The sequence below is a fragment of the Melospiza melodia genome, chromosome 19, assembly GCF_035770615.1.
Source record: "Melospiza melodia melodia isolate bMelMel2 chromosome 19, bMelMel2.pri, whole genome shotgun sequence".
Classification (NCBI taxonomy): domain Eukaryota; kingdom Metazoa; phylum Chordata; class Aves; order Passeriformes; family Passerellidae; genus Melospiza; species Melospiza melodia.
The window spans coordinates 1,207,501-1,227,827 of NC_086212.1; the positions used below are offsets into that span (position 1 = coordinate 1,207,501).

Genomic DNA, 20,327 nt, shown 5'->3' on the forward strand with positions numbered 1-20,327 from the left:
CCATCCTCACTGTCACACCTGCGGGACAGGACAGGAGCCATCCTCACTGTGACACCTGCAGGACAGGACAGGAGCCATCCTCACTGTCACACCTGCGGGATGGGCACAATCGTGCCCGGGTCCCCACATGTGTCCCCCCAAGGCAGGTGGCAGCAGCCCCCCTTTCCTGCCCCTATCCTCCCCTTCCCTGCCCTTTCCTGTCCCTTTCCTGCCCCTATCCTCTCCCTTTCCTGCCTTTTTCCTGCCCCTTTCCCAGGCGCAGCCGGAGCTGAGCGCAGAGCCCAGCACAGCTGGGGCGGCGCTGCCACCCCCACACTCCTGGGGCGCCCCCCTTCAGCTGTGTGACAGGAGAAGGGAGTTGGGGGTCCCTAAATGTCCCCCAAGTGCCCCTCCATGGCCTGCCAGCCCTGGGTGTTGGGCAGGAGAGACTTCAGAGTGGTTTCAGAGGGGTGTCAGAGAGGTTTCAGTGGTTTCAGGGAGGTTTCAGGGAGGTTTCAGAGAGGTTTCAGAGAGATTTCAGAGAGATTTCGGAGAGATTTCAGAGAGATTTCTGAGAGGTTTCAGGGAGGTTTCAGGGAGGTTTCAGAGGGGTTTCAGGGAGGTGTCAGGGAGGTTTCAGAGGGGTTTCAGAGAGGTTTCAGAGGGGTCTCAGAGGGGTTTCAGGGAGGTTTCAGGGATATTTCAGGGAGGTTTCAGAGGGGTTTCAGAGAGGTGTCAGAGAGGTTTCAGGGAGGTTTCAGGGAGGTGTCAGGGATATTTCATGGAGGTTTCAGAGGGGTTTCAGGGCAGTTTCTGGAGAGCCCAGGGCCCGGAGCAGGACAGAGCCCTGGCTCAGGATGAGCCCATGCCTTCAGGGCTCCCTGTGCCTCTGTGCTGTGCCTCAGGGGATCCAGCACAGCCCCACCCTGAAGCCTCCTCAGCTTGAGGGGCTGCTGGGAAGGGCTGGAGCCACTGCCAGGCCCCAGGCTCTGCTGCCCCCCATCCCCAAGGCTGGCAGTGCCCGTGGGAAGCAGACCCTGCCCTGGCTCCTCGGGCACTGCCAGCAGAGAAAGGTGCTCTGCAGAGGCACTCAGAGCCCAAATTAGCCACTCTGGGCTCAGTCTGAGATTCTGACAGCGGATGCCAAATTTATTTCCAAACGCACAGTGGAAATGTCAGCGTGCTGGTCGGAAGGAATCGGGTACATGCTCCCTTTTAAATAGCACCAAGCATATGGGAGGAGGATGATTAGATTGCTTCCAAGCTGCCAAATTTCTTTGCTGCAGCTAAAAATCTTCTCCAAAATGTCCCAGCCCACAGTGTTTCTCAGCAATGGAGTCTGTGCCGAGGCTTTGCCATTGACAGTTGTGCTCTGAGCAGGAAAACACAGCCCTGCCGAGCATCCCGGGGGTCCCACTCCCCAGGGTTCTCCAGGGGGGGGCTCTGCCTCCTCTCAGGAGCTGGAGAAATTCCTCCCCTCCTGCCAACCCACCCTTTGTGAGCGAGCAGAGCTCCTGATGTAGAATCACAGAATATTTTGGGTTGGGAGAGACCTTAAAGCTTATCTAGCTCCAGCCCCTGCCATGTACATCCAGCAGCCCAGCAGTGCTGGCAAACCAGGAGAGCAGGGAAAGCCCCTTCACCTCCCTGGGCTTCCACAGAAATGTGTCCTGCAGTGTCCCAGCAGTGGCACCCAGTGCTCCAGCACAGGTCCCTGCAGCTCCCACCCTGACTCAGCTCAGGACAGAGCAGGGCATCCTCCACTGCCCAGGATGGGGCTCAGGCCTCCTGCTCAGTGGGGTGTGGAGGCAATGAGGGTGGGAGGAGATGGGGCTGTGCTCTGGACTCCTTGCTCAACCCTGAACGCCCTGCCTGGGTCAAGACACCCAGAGCCCAGAAATTCCAAGGCATTCCCTCCAGATCACCCCACACCCCCCTCAGCTCAGGGGGAAGCAGTGGGAGCCACCAGAGCCCATTTCACCAGGATCAGCAGCCCAAAGCACTGTGATGTCCCTCAGCCCAGCCTCAGGAATGGAGTGACCTTGGGATCACCCAAACCTTCCCTGCCCCATGGAAGGACTGAGGAGGGCACAAACAGCTCCTCTGCGCCTGGCAGGGGGGTCCTTCTCCCCACGGGTGACACTGAAGCTTCTGCAAGGAGCAGAGCATGGTGGCCTTCCCAGGAAAGGATATGACCAACATCCCCAGGCCCAGGGATGACTCCCTCTCCCACCCAGCCTGTGGGAATTCCCACCAGTCCTGTGGAATTCCTGGTTCACGGAGGACCAGACGCTCCAGTCCCTGCAAAACAAATCTCCACCAGCCACCCTCACTCTCCCAGCAAGACCTGAGGGCACCAGGAGCCATGTCCTGCCTTTGGATGTGGGACTGACCTGTGACACCTCGCGGCCCTTCCTCCTGCCAAACACCCAGCCATGGATCACACACGGATCTGCTGGATCCCAGACCCCAGACTTCCTGTCCTACATCTGCACTCCCCATAGTGCTCTCCATGCCCAGGACACCAAGAAAGGCACGCAGTGATGCCAGCCATGCCAGCTGTGCCAGCCACCCTGTCCCTGCTCAGCAGAGGGCAGAGGGAATGCGGTGCTGGAAGGAGACAGAAGCCCAAAGCAGGAGGGAGCAGAGCATCGCCTCCATGGTGCCAGGGCAGAGCCCTGTCCTCAGTGCCCAGAGGGTCCCCATGGTCCCTCCTGGCAGGGAGGGGTGCCAGAGGCAGGCCAGGCCCAGGGTGCCCGGGCAGGGCAGGGTGTGGGGCCCAGCCCGTGGGAGCGCAGCCGCTGCCGGCTCCGCTCGCTGCCCACGCTGCCGCGTGCGGGTGGGAGGTTTCCTCTGCATTGCAAATCCTTCTGTGTGAGTGCTGCAGTGCTGCTCGGGAGGAAAACAACCCCTCTGGAGCCAGCCCAGGGGTCTGGAGCAGCACCAGCACCTCCTCCTGCCCCAGGCAGGCCTTGGTTCCCTTGCCAGGGTGCCTGGCTCGGGAGATAAAGCCAAAGCTTCCCTGGCAGGCAGCCTGGCGGGAGCAGCACCAGCCGTTCCCATTTCCCTGTGCTTGTCTCTGGCACAGACAGCCCCAGCTGAGCTCTCCCTCCAGACCTGGGGAGTGGGAGGAGGAGGAGGAGAAGGCAGAGGGAAGAAGGCTCGCTGGTCTGCAGCAGCTGGCGGGAAGCAGGACAAGGGCTTGGGAAGGGCAGAGCACCCCAGAGCACAGGTCTGGTGCTGCGGGGGCTCTGGGCCACAGGGACACGGATCCAGGTCTGGGGGAACCTGGACTGGGGCTGGGGGGATCTGTTCCATTTTGGCATCTGCTGTTGGGCAAGCTGCTCACCTGCGCAGGGCAGGGTCGGTGCTGAACCCCAGGAGCAGGGCTGCCCCTTCCCAGAGCTGTGATTCCATGCTGGAAGCCATCCACTGCCAATCCCAGCCTGCTGATGCATCCCCACACTGCCAGCCCCTGGCAGCTCATTCCCCTCCCAGACTCATGGCACTTCCCAGAACCCACAGAGAAACAACCCCCACATCTGCTGGTGCACGAGATCCCTCATTACCAGGGGTTTGGGAGCCACCCAAACGTTTGGCACATCTCTCCAGAACACAGAGACTGGATTTGTGTTCCTCAGGGACTGGTGAACGGAGAAATCCAGGGACAGCATCCTCCTTTCCAGGGAACAAGTTTCCAGGGGACTCAGCCCAGGGCTGGAGCACTGTGGAGCCCAGATTCAGGAAATGCAGGGAGCCCCTCAGGAGGAGATCTGCCCCTAAAATCCATGGCTCTTCCTGCTCTGGGCACTGGGACCGAGCAAAGGGGATGCAGGGAGGGAGGGGGGTACCTCTCACAAGGGACAGAAAATTCCTGCAGGCTTGGCCCAGCCCACCCATCCTAGTGGGAATGTTCATGCTGATAAGAGCTGAGGAGGAGGAAGACTAAAACATCACACCGTAAAAACAAGGGACAGCAAATCCTGGTAGCAGATCCATGTCTGGGGCAGGGTCCTGGGGAGGATTCCAGGCACCAAGGCCTCTGGGATGAAGCCCTGAGGGATATGTGGGGTCAGGATCCACCTGCCCTCAGTGGAGCCTGTGGGTCTGGCTCTGCCCCATCTTCCTACCCCAGCATCCACCACCACACCCTTCTGGATTCAGGCAGCTTTTTAGGAGAAATCCCTCCATCCATCCATCCATCCATCCATCCATCCATCCATCCATCCATCCATCCATCATCCATCCATCATCCATCCATCCATCCATCCATCCATCCATCCATCCATCCATCCATCATCCATCCATCCATCCATGCATCCATCCATCCATCCATCCATCCATCATCCATCCATCATCCATCCATCCATCCATCCATCCATCATCCATCCATCCATCCATCCATCCATCCATCCATCCATCCATCCCTCATCCATCCATCCATCCATCCATCCATCCATCCATCCATCCATCCATCCATCCATCATCCATCCATCCATCATCCATCCATCCATCCATCCATCCATCCATCCATCATCCATCCATCATCCATCCATCCATCCATCCATCCATCATCCATCCATCCATCCATCCATCCATCCATCCATCCATCCCTCATCCATCCATCCATCCATCCATCCATCCATCCATCCATCCATCATCCATCCATCCATCCATCCATCCATCCATCCATCCATCCATCCATCATCCATCCATCCATCCATCCATCCATCCATCCATCCATCCATCCATCATCCATCCATCCATCCATCCATCCATCCATCCATCCATCCATCATCCATCCATCATCCATCCATCCATCCATCCATCCATCCATCCATCCATCCATCCATCATCCATCCATCCATCCATCCATCATCCATCCATCATCCATCCATCATCCATCCATCCATCCATCCATCATCCATCCATCCATCCATCCATCCATCCATCCATCCATCCATCCATCCATCCATCATCCATCCATCCATCCATCCATCCATCCATCCATCCATCCATCCATCCATCCATCCATCCATCCATCAATCTATCCATCCCTGCCTGCCTCTGTTCTGCAGCCATCTCTCTGTCCAGTTTCCTCTTTGATCTCCACACAACCCAAGTCCATTGCCTGTCTGGATCTCTGCCTATCCCAGACAATTCCCATTTATCCTCTCCCAAGTGCCCAGGGGTTTCTCCCAGGTGTGTGACTCCTGCTTTGGCCTCAGCCAGGAGATGGATCTGCAGCACTTTGCTTGCACAGACCCTGCTCTGAAGGCATGGCCCAGGCCACAGGCACCAACCCTTAACATCCATCCTGGCCTTTCCCAGTCCCCAGAGCAGGAAATGGCACCATTCCCACCCAGGGGTATCCCAGTGGCACGGGCAGGGCAGGAGCATATCCCATGCACACAGCCCTGGCCTGACCCTTGAGCAACACAAGCAAAGCCATCCAGGGCTCTTGTACCCTCTCATCCCAGGTGGAGAGGGATTGGAGAGGGGTTGCAGAGGGGTTGGAGAGGGATCACCACTCCTGGTCAGGAGCAACAGGAGAGGCTGAAAGGAATTGAGGAGAAAGGCTGGGGGGCACCGAGGAGAGAGGCTGGGCACACACATGCTGGAGGCATATGTGGAGTTTTTTCAATCATCGTTTCCTTACAGGATAGAGAAAGGAAAAAAAAAGGAAGGAAAAAAATAGCAAAATAAAGCAAACCCAACAACTCCAATTTCTCTCTTAATGAATAAATGAAATGCATCCCAAGAGGCAATTAAGCGCTTTGAACCAAACATGTGTCACATACATTGAAAAAACAGCCCAGAGAGAAATCCAGCAGCTGCAGAGAAGGGAAGGAGGCAGCTGATGGCTGCTGGGGGCAGGGAACTGGGGCTGCTGCTGCTCCCACCGTGGTGCTGGGGTCCCCCAGGGGAGGGGAGTCCCACCCAGGGGGTCTGGGGACCCCTCAATTCCCAGGGGCATTCCCAGAGGTTTCTCCCACTCTAAGGACATCACTGTCCTGTGAACCTTCCACCTTTGTGCCCCATGGGGACTGGCACCATTTGCTCCAGGTCTTCCTTCCCACATCCCAAAAGCAAGTTTTGTCTCATGCTGCCTCTTGATGTCACCCCCAGGGAACCCCCAAACCCACCCGACCTCCTGTCCTTGTCCCTGTCCCTGGTGCTGCCCAGAGTGTGGCTGTGTCCCAGCCCTCAGCAGGCACTGCCCAGCTGGGAGGAGGAGGAGGGCTGAGGAAGGCTTCCCTGCCATACAGAGAGGCTGTGATTGGGTTGGGCAGGGCCTGAATCCTCACCCCAGCACAGCAGCCACCCCATGGGTGTGTGTCTGACCTCCATCCTCATCCCCAAATCTCCTTCACATCCCTGCACCACTGCCAGAGCCTTGATATTGGGAGAGCCATCCAGAATGCAGCCTGCAGAGCTCTTCTTCCAGAACGGCCCAGAAGGCTGCAAAGACCCCTTTGATTGGCCCAAAGAGGGGCAAAGAGATCAGCTTGGCCAAAAACCCCCCCGGATTATCGTGTGACACAACTCACAGCAGCAGCTGCAGGGAGGAAGCGCTGTGCTGGGAGTGCCTGGGCTCCCCACACTCAGTGAGCTCTCTGGGGAAGCTCTGCTTCACTTCTGCCTGGTGGCACTGCAGGACAGGGCACTCACAGCAGGACAGGGCTCCCACTGTCGCAGACATCTTTTATGAAAAATCCTTTCCTTAAGGTTTTTCCTCCTGAGAAGCTGAGAGGCCTCAGGAACAAAATGTAAACAATGGTTATCTGCTGCTGTGGAATGCAACAGGGGCATCTGTGATTGGTCTCATGTGCTTGTTTCTAATTAATGGCCAATCACAGTCAGCTGGCTCAGACAGAGAGCCTGAGCCACAAACCTTTGTTATCATTCCTATTCCTATTCTATTCTTAGCCAGCCTTCTGATGAAATCCTTGCTTCTATTCTTTTAGTATAGTTTTAATGTAATGTATATCATAAAATGATAAATCAGCCTTCTGAAACATGGAGTCAGATCCTTGTCTCTTCCCTCAACCTGAGACCCCTGTGAACACGGTCGCACTCCCACAGCAGGACAGGGCACCCAGATCAGGACAGGGCTCCCACAGCAGCCCCTGCAGCACTCCCAGCCCTTGGGCTCCCACAGCTGCTGCCAGGCTGTGTAGGACAATCTCCTGACACGCTTTGGGTGCTCACTGGGTTTTCTGCCCATCTTGTCTCCTTGGGAGGCCAAACCCAAACTCTTTGCGTGTTTGGGTGGGCTGGGCTGATGGAGCTGGTGTCACCTTCTGGATCACACCAGGAAATCTTTCCTGATGCAGGAAAGCCATGGGATTTATTCCTCTGCAGGTCTACTCTGTGTGTTCACCCTGCCTGTGTTTTCAGAACACGTCCCTTCCCCATGGACCAGCAGCTGCCACAGCTCTGCCCAAGCCCAGAGCCCTGTCCTTTCCTGAGGGGGAACACAGGCTTCCCCTGGGCTGGCACATTCCCTGGCCAGTCATAGTGCTGAGCCCCTGCACCCTACTCGTGCCCAGCATGCCCACAGCGAGCCCAGAGCTCGGGGGGCACAGCCCAGGCTGAGGGGGCAGAGCCCAGGGCAAAGCACGGCCAGGGCAGACCCAGGGAGCCCATGCTGGGCTGTGGGTCTGCTCCCCACCTGGGTCATGGCTGGGGCTCTCTCTGGGCTCTCCTCCCTGCCCCAGGGACACCTGCAACAGTGCCCTGCAGTGTCCACAGCAGTGTCATCCAGCCACCCTCTGTGCCCACGCTGGGGCACTGCCAGCACCTCACAGCAGCTCAGCCCTGTGCCCTTTACAGCCCTGTGCCCCTGCCCTGCCAGCAGTGTGTCTGCTGCCACACTGGGCAGAGAGCAGCACCTCAGACAGGACACAACCCCCAGCGTCCACAGCCTCGTGTTGTGGATGCCTCGTGCCCCTCACCCATGGAACCCCCAGAGCCACCCCGTGTCCCCAAAGTCCTGCCCCGAGCACTCACGGGCTGGGCGTGGCTCTCGTGGGTGGCACAGCTGCTGCAGGTGGCACAGCTCTCGTGGGTGGCACAGCTCTCGTGGGTGGCACAGCTCTCGTGGGTGGCACAGCTGCTGCAGGACGCTGCCGTCATCCGCGGCGGGCGGGGGGACGCTGCTGGCCCATGTGCCGGCTCTGGGTGGGGGCAGCTCGGTGACCCTTGGGCTGTGGAGGGACAATGCACACGTGAGCCCAGGGAGCTGTGGGTATGCCCCAGACTCTGCCCTGGCTCAGGGCACAGAGCTGTTATGGTGGGAAGGACCTGCTGGATTACCACACCCAGCCAGCACTGCCACCATGTTCACTCCTGTCCCCAGGTGCCAATCGCCTTTTGAGCACTGCCAAGGACGGTGACTCCACCACTGCCCTGGGCAGCTGTGCCAGTGCCTGAGCACTCTTCCCATGAAGAAATTTTCCCTAATACCCAAACCTAAACCTCCCCTGGCACAGCTTGAAGCCATTTCCGCTCCTCCTGTCCCTGTTCCCTGGGAGCACAGCCCAAACCCCCCTGGCTGTCCCCTCCTGTCAGGAGCTGTGCAGAGCCAGAAGGGCCCCCCTGAGCCTCCTTTTCTCCAGGCTGAGCCCCTTCCCAGCTCCCTCAGCTGCTCCTGGTGCTCCAGGCCCTTCCCCAGCCCCGGTCCCTTCTCTGGACACGCTCCAGCCCCTCAAGGTCTTTCTGGTTGTGAGGGGCCCAAACCAACCTGGAGCTCCACAGAACTGCTCTCAGCAGTTTGAGGAGAAATGGGCTTCAAGGCTTGAGAAGAGCCAGAGATGGCACCAAGAAGGGCAGGGCACCTCCCTGCTGCTCTCTGCCAGCCTGGCTGCTGCAGCAGGGACAGGCACATCTGTCCTCCCCATGCACTTCCCAAAGAGCAGCTTACACCCGGATCAGATTAGGGGAAGAAAACTGCATTGCAATAAATCCAGGGAGGGAACTGGCTGCTGGGCCTTTAATCTGAGAGGAGCCTTGAAGATAAGAGCATTAGGAGGGGATGAAGCAGTCTTGGTGCAGGGATGGTGGGGCTGGTCCCTCGTCTGGGATTTGGCAGAGGGAGGGATGGCTGTGCCATGCCCTGGCACCTGGGAGGGTCCTGCCACATGTCCTGCCACAGCTGAGCAGCTCTGCATGGCTGCAGGACAGGGCACAGCACCCAGAGCACCGCTCCAAAGGGCAGCAGCTGGAATCCCAAGTGGGAAGGACAGCACGGTGCTCAGTGGGATGTGTCTTACAGCCCCTCCTTCCATGAGGGGACCAGTCCCGAGTGCACCTCAGCCCCAAGCAGCCACGGGATCCCTTCTCTGGAAGTGCCTCTCTGGAGCTGGGAGGCGCAGTGCACATGGCAGGGCTCTGCTCCTCCCCCTGAGCCATCCTCTCCTGGGGACCTCCCAGGGATGGGATGGGATGGGATGGGATGGGATGGGATGGGATGGGATGGGATGGGATGGGATGGGATGGGATGGGATGGGATGGGATGGGATGGGATGGGACAGAAGCTGCTCCACAGGGCAGGAAGGAGCTGCCTGCTCTCCAGCTCGCTCTCTGGGAGAGGCAGGCACCTTCCCTGTGTGCCTGTAGAGAGAATCCCCACAGCAGCACTGGGGGACAGGAAGGGGAAGGGTCCCCCTGCATCCCCGGGAAGGAGGAGGGGAGCTGCCTGCTCCCACCCCCTGCAGGAGCCCCCCGGGATGGGCTCAGTGCTCAGAGCACAGGGAAGGCCTCCCCTGCCAGGGCAGGACAGCTGGACACCAGCGCAGGCTGGGGAGGAGGGGACACGGGCTGGGGTGGCCCCTCCTGTGCTCTGCCAGCTCAGCCAGAGATGGATGGAACCGGCCCTGCAGCCTGGTGTAAGTAATTGAGGGAAGAACATTTGTAAGGCAGGAGACAGCTGGATTAAAAAGGTGAAGCCCAAAAAGCAAATGAAAAGAGAATCACTGATGATGGATGGGAAGGCAGTGCCCGAGTCCAGCTTCTCCCTGGATGCACTGGTGAGCAGCAGCAAGGCAAGGTGAGCTGAGATCAAACCACAGTAAAAACCCGGGCAGCCGTGGGGGCTTGGAATCACAGAAAAATAAAGGTTGGAAAATCCCTCTAAAATCATTGAATCCAGCCCTTAACCCAGCACTGCCAAGGCCACCACTAACCCATGGCCCCAGGTGCCACAGCCACCTTTTCTGAACACTTCCCAGGGATGGTGACTCCAGCACTGCCCTGGGCAGCTGTGCCAGTGCCTGAGCACCCTTTCCATGAAGAAATTTTCCATATTATCGAATCTAAACCTCCCCAGGTGCAGCTTGAGGCTGTTCCCTCTCCTCCTGTCCCTGTTCCCTGGAGCAGCTGTCCCCTCCTGGCAGGAGCTGTGCAGGGCCAGAGGGGCCCCCCGAGCCTCCTTTTCTCCAGGCTGAGCCCCTTCCCAGCTCCCTCAGCTGCTCCTGGACCCTTCCCAGGCTCATCCCCTGCCCTGGCTGCAGAGGCTGTGCCTGTGGAGAGGTGCCCAGGTGCCAGTGCTGCCTCCCCTGCCCTGCCAGGGCCTGCCCCTGCCCCCACAGAGCTCCCGAACATCTGCCGAGTGTTCCCCGAGGCACCGCAGCTTGCTTTGCTAATTGCTGCTGATCAGATGCTTCCTTGGCAAGGTGGGAAAGACATTTGGGTCAGAGAAAAGTAAATTGAATTTGTAAGACAGGAGAACTCCCAATTGCCCGATCTGCAGGAGGGGCTGAGCAGACCCAGCCCCACCCAAAGCAGGGGCTGCTCCCCCAGGCAGAGCTCTGGGATGGTCCCATCCCTGCTGGGGGAGAGCAGAGGAGCCAAGGTGAGCCCACCTGAGGAGGGTCAGACTGTCAGAGCAGGACATCACAGCTCCAGCACCCCAACATCCCCTCTGGGACCCTGTCCCTGCCAGCCTCTCCACAGCTGTCACTGGAGCCCATCACAAGGCACAGAGCGCTGTGCCACCCTCTCTGCCCGGATGAGGCCACCACCAGGACACCTCCACACCCTCCCAGCACAGCCCAGGGCCCATCTTCCCACACTCTGCTGCCTTTTCTTTCAGGATTCAGGCATCTCCAACAGCTGGAATTCCTGTTTCCCATCCCTGAACAGCAGCCAGAGCCTCCCAAACCATTCCCTGGCAGCTCTGACACTCGGCTGGCCCCAGCAGCTCACCGTCCCACTTGGTTTCCTTAACAAACCAGTTCGCCCCAGTGCCCTGGACACCCCAGGAGACCCCAAAGCATTCTCCAAGAGGCTTCCCAGACTGATAACCACAAGCAGACTGATCTCAGTGGGCACTCTGGGGACAGTGGGCACTCTGGGGACTGTGGCACCAGGCTGTCCCCACACACTGTGAATGCCCCCACACGCTGCAGGTCCCAGCAGTGCACAGCATCAGCACCAAGCCCTTCCCCAGCATGGCCAGTGAGCACCCCCTCTGCCTGCAGCTGGACATCATGGGGCATGGAGGGGCAAGGCTGTGCCAAAGAGATGCCAGAGAGCCAAGACAAGAGCCAGGGAGTGTGCCTGGCTCTCCCAAAGTCCTGGCTCATGGCCCTTGGTCCCACACATGAGGGCAAGGAGATGGAGCAGCCCAGGAGCCTCCATGTCCCAGGGATGGGAACAGGGGCTATGGCAGTGCTCAGGCTTGGACATCACTGCCTGGAGAAATGCCCTGGGCCATGCCCAGCACCATGAGGGCAGTGAGGGGCACAGGGCAGAGTGGCAGCACATCTGGGCAGTGAGGGGCACCCAGCAGAGGGGCAGCACATCTGGGCAGTGAGAGGCACAGGGCAGAGGGGCAGCACATCTGGGCAGTGAGGGGCACACAGCAGAGGGGCAGCACATCTGGGCAGTGAGGGGCACCCAGCAGAGGGGCAGCACATCTGGGCAGTGAGGGGCACAGGGCAGAGGGGCAGCACATCTGGGCAGTGAGGGGCACACAGCAGAGGGGCAGCAGCCCCCAGCCAGCCATGGAGCAGAGCTCCAGGATCACCATGCCCAGGATCTCTGACAGCAGCCCTGGAGCACCGACAGCCCAGGCTGGGATCTTGCAGGAGTCCAGTCAGGCAGCACAGAGCACCTGGTGTGCCCAGCCTGGGGACACCGCCCTGGGCTCTGAGTCACCCTCCAGGGTACACACAGCCCAGTGCCAGTGCCCTGGAGCAGGTTCCCCTTGAACCCGACAGAAATGTAACCAGGAGAGGGGGCAGGGCACAGCCAGCCCTGCACCAGCTCCAGCCCCCAGAGCAGCACAGCTCCAGAGCTGGAGAGCAGCAAGGCAGGAACCACTGGGCACAGCCAGGGAGGAGGTGGCGCCATGCCAGGGAGCAGCTCTGCCACTTCTGCCACGGCCAAGGGACACTGCCACTGCCGAGGGGCACTGCCATCACTGAGGGACACTGCCATCACCATGGGCACTGTACTTGCTGAGGGATGCTGCCATTGCTGCAGGGCACTGCCATGGCCGTGGGGCACTGGTACTACAGAGGGCACTGCCATGGCTGCCTGTTCCTCCCTCAGCGTGGCTGTTCCATGTTCCCACTTGGGTCAGTTCAGCTCTTCCCTCCTCCAGCACTGAGGGCACCGAGCTGGAACAAACCCAGCTGGCCAGGGAGGCTGGCCAGGCTGTGGGGGCACACAGGGTGTTGTGGGGACATGCAGGTTGCTTTGGGCACCCAGTGCCAGCCCCCAGCCACACGTCAGCTGTGCCCACACTTCCCCACAGCCTGGGGGGAAGGCCTGGGCACAGAGAGGCATCTCTGGAGCAGAAAGCCGCCGGTCTACGCACAGCTCTGCCATTCCCTTCTCACCTTGCCCATTTCCCATTTCCCATTTCCCATTTCCTGTTTCCCAATTCCCAATTCCCATTTCCCATTTCCCATTTCCCATTTTCCATTTCCTGTTTCCCATTTCCCATTTCCCATTTTCCCTTTCCCATTTCTCATTATTTCCCATTCCCCATTTCCCATTTCCCGTTTCCCAGTATTTCCCATTTCCCATTTCCCGTTTCCCATTATTTCCCATTCCCCATTTCCCATTTCCCATTTCCCATTTCCCATGCTGCCTGACCATCTTTCCAGCTAATTACCCCCACTCCTGCGGGCACGGGCCACGTGGCAGCTGGCATCTGCACCGGCTCCAGAAACGACCTTGGCTGCTCAGAGGACAGCAGGAGCCTCTCTGCCTGCTGGGCTTCCCCCGAGGCAGACAAGGATCCTCCAGCAGGGGGGACGAGGAGCCCTCCCAGCCCAGGAACACTTCCAGCCTGAGGAGCCCTTCCAGCCCAGGAGCCCTTCCAGCCCCAGGAGCCCTTCCAGCCCCAGGAGCCCTTCCAGCCCAGGAGCCCTCCCAGCCCAGGAACACTTCCAGCCCCCAGAACACTTCCAGCCCCAGGAGCCCTTCCAGCCCAGGAACACTTCCAGCCCCCAGAACACTTCCAGCCCCAGGAGCCCTCCCAGCCCAGGAACACTTCCAGCCCCCAGAACACTTCCAGCCCCAGGAGCCCTTCCAGCCCAGGAGCCCTTCCAGCCCAGGAGCCCTTCCAGCCCAGGAACACTTCCAGCCCAGGAGCCCTTCCAGCCTGAGGAGCCCTTCCAACCCAGGAACACTTCCAGCCCCAGGAGCCCTTCCAGCCCCAGGAGCCCTTCCAGCCCAGTAGCTCCTCCAGCCCAGGAACATTTCCAGCCCCAGGAGCCCTTCCAGCCCCAGGATCTCCTCCAGCCCAGGAACACTTCCAGCCCCAGGAGCCCTTCCAGCCCCAGGAGCCCTTCCAGCCCCAGGAGCCCTTCCAGCCCCAGGAGCCCTTCCAGCCCCAGGAGCCCTTCCAGCCCCAGGAGCCCTTCCAGCCCAGGAGCTCCTCCAGCCCCAGGATCTCCTCCAGCCCAGGAACACTTCCAGCCCTAGGAGCCCTTCCAGCCTGAGGAGCCCTTCCAGCCCCAGGAACACTTCCAGCCCAGGAACATTTCCAGCCGGAGGAGCCCTTCCAGCCCCCGGAGCCCTCCCACCCCAGGAGCCCTTCCAGCCCAGGAACACTTCCAGCCCAGGAACACTTCCAACCCAGGAACACTTCCAGCCCCAGGAGCAGTTCCAGCCCTGCTGCCAGCTCTGCTCTCCCAGCTCAGGAACACTGACCTGTGGCTCCCTGCCATGCTGGGGGTCACTGTCACCTCCCCCAGGACCCCCAGCGCTCCCTCCCTGCAGAAATTCCCACTTTCAGGTTTGGAGATCTTTCTCCTGCAGTTTCCCAGCCCGGTTTTGTGGCAGCACTGCCCTGAGCCAGGTCTGGCTGCATCCCCTGCCAGCTGTGCCGTGGAGAGGGGGCTCAGTGGAGAGAGCTTCGGGAGGAGCAAGGGCTGGGGCTGGGGTCCTTTAGGGAGCCACCTAGGGTGGCATTACTGCCACTGTCACAGCCTGTCTTCCCTGGTGTGGGGAGAGGTGGAGCAGAGAGGAGGCAGACACAGCAGCCCCTGGGGACATCTGACAGAACAGCCCCGAGCTCCCCAGGATGGGAGGGAGCTGTCAGCTGGCACACGGCTGCCAGGCAGAGCCTGGGGCTGGAGGCAGGGCTGGCTGGCCCCAGGAGGGACAGGAGCCAGCTGAGGTCATGGGCAGTGATGGGACACGAGTGGGAACGAGCTGGGCATCCCCTCCTGTGGCACAGGGGGGACGTGGGGACACCTCTGGCACCTTGCCCCCTGCCCTGCTGGGACGGAGGGCAGGACAGGCAGTGCTGGGGGCTGGACATGCTGAGGGACTCCAGAGAATGGGGTCCTGGGTGCTGCCCATCCTCAGGAGCTGGGCCAGGGCCAGGGCAGTGCCTGGCCAGGTGTCTCACACCTTCCTGTCCTGGTGCCAAAGGCTCAGCAGCTTCCCAGGCTCCTGTGGCACCTGGGGAAATGCCCCCTCCAAACACCTCGGTGTGGAGGTGCTGGAGTGCCTGGGGCTCGGGCAGTGACACACAGGTGACACACTGGGTGTGTCCCCACTCCCAGGAGCTCAGCAGCTCCTCCTGCCTGGCTGCTGCCCTCCCCTCGAGCCCACCGTGGCACAGCTGTGTTTGTGTGGGGGGGTTTCCTTCAGTCTCCTCCCCAAACAGCCCCCATCTCCCTCCCCCTTTCACATCTGCACATCCCTTTGCCTTAAAACAACAACCAAGGCCCTGCTGTGAGGGGCTCCCTCCTGCCCTGCTGCAATAGAGGGAAGAGACCAGGGGCTAAATTTGCCACTGGAGACACGTCACACAGCCCTGTGATGTCAGGCTAATGAACAGACAGCCCTGTGTGCCAAACACCAACAGCCAGCTCTGCCCCACATCTGCTGATTCAGGGAGAAAGGGGCAAAAAGACATCTTCAAATGAATTCTTGCTGTCTAGCACACACACACAGGCTGGGCTTCCCAAGTGGCTGAGCCAGGGATGTACAGGGTGCCACTGACCCCCATCCACTGCACCCTGGGGACAGCCCTGGCAGGTCCCTGTGCCCAAAGGTGCCACCTTGCAGCCTGGGCAGGGTGCGGGGCAGCTGCCAAGTGCCCCCTTACAGCAACCCAAGCAGCTCCACCCCAGGTTTGGCCCAAGGCAGTGTGAGGATGGATTTGCAGGAAGCCCCCACCTGCTGGCAGGGCAGGTGCCAGGGCTGTCCTGATGAGCCTGGCACCCCCACATGCCACATCCCTCTCCAGCCCCGCCCTGGGGCCTGTGGAGCCGCCAGAACTTTCCGCTGCTCTCTCTGCCTGAGGAGGGGTTTCTCTGATCCAAGTGAGCCAACACATTCCTGGGTAGGATGGAGGATGAGCCCCTGCCCTGCCAGCCTGGGAGCAGCCCTGGCTCCAGCCTCCAGCCCCAGGAAACCTCCCCAGGGACCAAGTGCTGACCCCTCCAATCCCTCGGAACTTGGGATGAGCGCAGACAAGAGCCATCCTTGGAGTGCTTTGGATGTATCCAGCACCCAAAGATCGATGGGCACACACAGAATTCTGTTCCCACAGCCCCAGGTCTGCCCTGGGTGCCAGCAGGGTCACACCCCAATGCAGGCAGGGCACCCTGTGACCCTGGGGGATGGACAGAGCAGCCCAGCTGGGTGAGGAGCCCTTCCAGCCCCCAACCAGGAAAGCAGGCAGAGCTCCTGTCCCCTCTCCTCCCCTCCTCTCAGAGCCCAGCACCGTTTCATTTCCATCCTCACCTCCTGCTCCTGCAGTGGCTCCACAGCCAGCCCAGCACAGCCCTGACCCTTCCATCCCCCAGGCCCCTCTGCAGGAGCCAGGGCTGTGTGTGCTGCCAGCACAGAGGGAGCAGGGGCTCAGCCACCAACCCTGGCACATCCAACGCAGTGCCATGCTGGTGTCCCCATTGTCGCTGCTGCTGCCACCATTGCCACTGCACCCAGAGTGCAGGAGGGAAGGCAGGACCTGCGCTGGGCTGGGCCCTGCTTTGCCTAAAGCTGCCAGTGATGCCTGGGGCCACCAACTCGTCCCCGGGGAGCGTGACAAGCGTGGCAGGCTGGCAGGCGAGCCCACGGCAGTGATGAGGCTCCGTGTGATGCCTCAGGCTCTTGCTCATCCCGGCTCCGTGACTCACAGCCCTGGCACTGCAGGAGGGGCTGGGGCTGTGGGGGGTGTGGGGGACACTCACCCAAGCACGGGGGTCAGGCTGGGGCCTTCTGCCACCAGCAGGCAGCCAACAGCAGGTCCTGGTGGGGGCAAGAGCTGGGCAGTGAGCTGGGCATGCTGTGGGACAGGCTCTGCCATAGAACGGGGCAGTGTTCCTCTCTGGATCTGAGAATGACTGAACAAAGGCCCTGTCCCACACGGTGACCCTGTCCCACACGGTGACCCTGTCCCACACGGTGACCCTGTCCCACAGGGTGACCCTGTCCCACACGGTGACCCTGTCCACAGGGTGACCCTGTCCCACACGGTGACCCTGTCCCACACAGTGACCCTGTCCCACACAGTGACCCTGTCCCACAGGGTGACCCTGTCCCACACAGTGACCCTGTTCCACACAGTGACCCTGTCCCACACAGTGACCCTGCCCACAGGGTGACCCTGTCCCACACGGTGACCCCATACCACAGTGACCCTCCCCACACAGTGACCCTGTCCCACAGTGACCCTGTCCCACACGGTGACCCTGTCCCATAGTGACCCTGTCCCACACGGTGACCCTGTCCCACACGGTGACCCTGTCCCATAGTGACCCTGTCCCACACAGTGACCCTGTCCCACACAGTGACCCTGTCCCACACGGTGACCCCATATCACAGTGACCCTGTCCCACACAGTGACCCTGTCCCACACGGTGACCCTGTCCCACACGGTGACCCTGTCCCACAGAGTGACCCTGTCCCACACGGTGACCCTGTCCCTCAGAGTGATCCTGTTCCACACAGTGACCCTGTCCCACACAGTGACCCTGTCCCACAGTGACCCTGTCCCACACAGTGACCCTGTTCCACACAGTGACCCTGTCCCACAGAGTGACCCTGTCCCACAGTGACCCTGTCCCACAGAGTGACCCTGTCCCACAGTGACCCTGTCCCTCAGAGTGATCCTGTCCCACACGGTGACCCTGTCCCACACAGTGACCCTGTCCCACACAGTGACCCTGTTCCACACAGTGACCCTGTCCCACAGTGACCCTGTCCCACACAGTGACCCTGTTCCACACAGTGACCCTGTTCCACACAGTGACCCTGTCCCACAGGGTGACCCTGTTCCACACAGTGACCCTGTCCCACACGGTGACCCTGTCCCACACGGTGACCCTGTCCCATAGTGACCCTGTCCCACAGGGTGACATGGTTCCACACAGTGACCCTGCTCTGGGGTGATGTGACACTGTGACCCTGCTCCCCATGGTGACCCTGCTCCTTGGACAGGGACCTGCTCCATGATGACCCTGCTCTGGATATTGACCTTGTTCCATGGTGGCCATGTTCCATATGGTGACCCTGCTCCTCTCCTTTGTCACCTGCAAGCCACCCACAGCCAGGCCTGGCTTGAGGCTTGTCTTCCAGTTCACCCCCAAAGGAGCTTTCCTCTCCTGACCCACAACTTTCTGTAGGAGCAGGGACTGCAGTGAGAGCAGCTCCTGAGGCTCCTCACTCCCTGCTCTGGCCATGCTGCCCCTCCATCCCACAGACACCTCCTGCTGCTCCTCCAGGAGCTGGGGGCTCTCACTATCCCGTCTTGGGGTGCAGCTGTGGGTGGGTTACCAGAACAAGCTCCAAAAGTGGAGCATGTGGCTACTGAAGCCTCCAGTGACTGCAGCCTCCCCACAAAATCATGTCCTTTCCCCTTTCTCCTTTCCCCTTTCCCCTTTCTCCTTTCTCCTTTCTCCTTTCTCCTTTCTCCTTTCTCCTTTCTCCTTTCTCCTTTCTCCTTTCTCCTTTCTCCTTTCCCCTTTCTCCTCCCTCTGGCTCTGGAGCAGATCCTCAGCATCGGGGGAGCTGTGGGGGTCTGGGACTGGGGGAGCGCGGCTGTTTTCTCTCAGCTGGCCTCTCGGAACGCCCTGGACGGCTGTGCCCTGCTAATGGCAATGTGGGAGAGAGGCTGGGTTTGTGTGAGCCGGAGTGAGCGGAGCCCCGCTCGTCATTAGCGGTGAGAAAAGCGCGGTGAGTCACTGCTGCCATGAGCACGCTGCTGAAGGCAGGCAAACGCAGCAGGAGAGGGCAGCTCCTCGGAGTCACCGCCTGAGCTCCTGCCTTCCACCGGCACCTCCGGGACGGCTGCGTGCCCCGCCTGCCCGCGGGTGGCTGTGCCCAGGCCGTGTCCCCAGGGCTGGCACCCTGCCCGTGCCTGCCCCGCTCCCTGAGCTGCCCGGCTGCTCCCGAACCGCGGCGTTTCTAAAGGTCAATGCATGCAGGACACTTGTGCTTCTCCCCAGCTAATTGGCGCTAAAGACGCGGCCAGCGCTGAGCTGCTCGGTGCCACCCCGGCGAGGGCACTGTGACCCTGTCCCACTGCTGCTGCCCCGGCTCTGTCACAGCCTGACCCTGCCTGTCAGCCCTGCCCCGGAACCCAGAGCTGTTTGTGAGCCCAGCACCCGAGGCCACCCTGTCACCACTGCCTGTCCCCTTCCCCGGGCTCAGCCCCACAGCCACTGTCCTGTCCACTGCTCCTGCAGAGCAGGAGAGCTGCTGGGAGCCCTGGGAGGGCTGCTCCATCCCCAGCCCTGGGAGCTCCATCCCCAGCCCTGGGAGCTCCATGCCCAGCCCTGGGAGCTCCATCCCCAGCCCTGAACCCAGCTCCATCCCCAGCCCTGGGAGCTCCATCCCCAGCCCTGAACCCAGCTCCATCCTCAGCCCTGGGAGCTCCATCCTCAGCCCTGAACCCAGCTCCATCCCCAGCCCTGGGAGCTCCATCCCCAGCCCTGAACCCAGCTCCATCCTCAGCCCTGAACCCAGCTCCATCCTCAGCCCTGGGAGGGCTGCTCTATCCCCAGCTCCAAACCCAGCTCCATCCCCAGCCCTGGGAGCTCCATCCCCAGCCCTGAACCCAGCTCCATCCTCAGCCCTGGGAGCTCCATCCCCAGCCCTGGGAGTGCTGCTCCATGCCCAGCCCTGGGAGTGCTGCTCCATCCCCAGCCCTGCCTGGCTCCTGAGCTCCATCCCCAGCCCTGCCTTGCTCCTAAGCTCTGTCCTAGGCCCACCCAGAGGCTCTGACACGGTTCAGCCGCGGCCTCACACCAAACTCCCGCTCCACACGCTGCTCTGGCCAGCCCAGCTCGGCTTCTCCACCCGGAGAGTGCTGCTCTCTGCCTTGTCCGCTCACCTCACAGCCTCAATCCCTCTTCTTTCACTTCTTGTTTTTCAACCTTTTGGCTTTTTTCCATGCTCATTGTATCCTGAGCACTGAGTACACAAACACGAGCACACCTAAGAGCAGAGCCCTGCTGGGATGGCCGTGCCCGGGGGGGTTACCCTGGCCCCAGCCCATCCCAGCCCCAGTGTGGCCATGCCCAGCTGGTGCTGCAAAGGGCCCTGGTGACCAGGCACAGTGCCCTGCCACTGCCACCACTGCGGGGACAGCAGGAGGTGACCCTGCTGCTGGGGACGCCGCGCTGGGTACCACAAAGAGAAATGAAAATGCCGAAGCTCCGAAGAAAGCAGAAGGCTCATGGAGCCTGAGAGCAGAGAGAATTCCTGCAGGCACCAGGAGGACCCTGGGCACAGCCCTCGTCCCTGCCCTGCTCCACGCTGCCACCCCCACGCGCTGCCCAGGCTCCAGGGCGAGACACTCCGATCCTCCTATTCAAACGGATTACAAATTACTGTCTGATCCACTAATTAGGACGGGAAGATGAGTGTGC

General features: G+C 60.6%; 1 protein-coding gene across 4 annotated transcripts in view; it reads right to left on the reverse strand.

Annotated features, from left to right (window-relative positions):
• The window catches only part of DLGAP4 (DLG associated protein 4), a 161,842-nt gene that overhangs the window by 125,325 nt on the left and 16,190 nt on the right, over window positions 1-20,327 (reverse strand). For all 4 annotated transcript variants that reach the window (XM_063172101.1, XM_063172100.1, XM_063172099.1 and 1 more), the window contains exon 2: window positions 7,993-8,189. The gene's annotated coding sequence lies outside the window, so the exon portion shown is untranslated. The remainder of the gene's footprint in view (window positions 1-7,992; window positions 8,190-20,327) is intronic.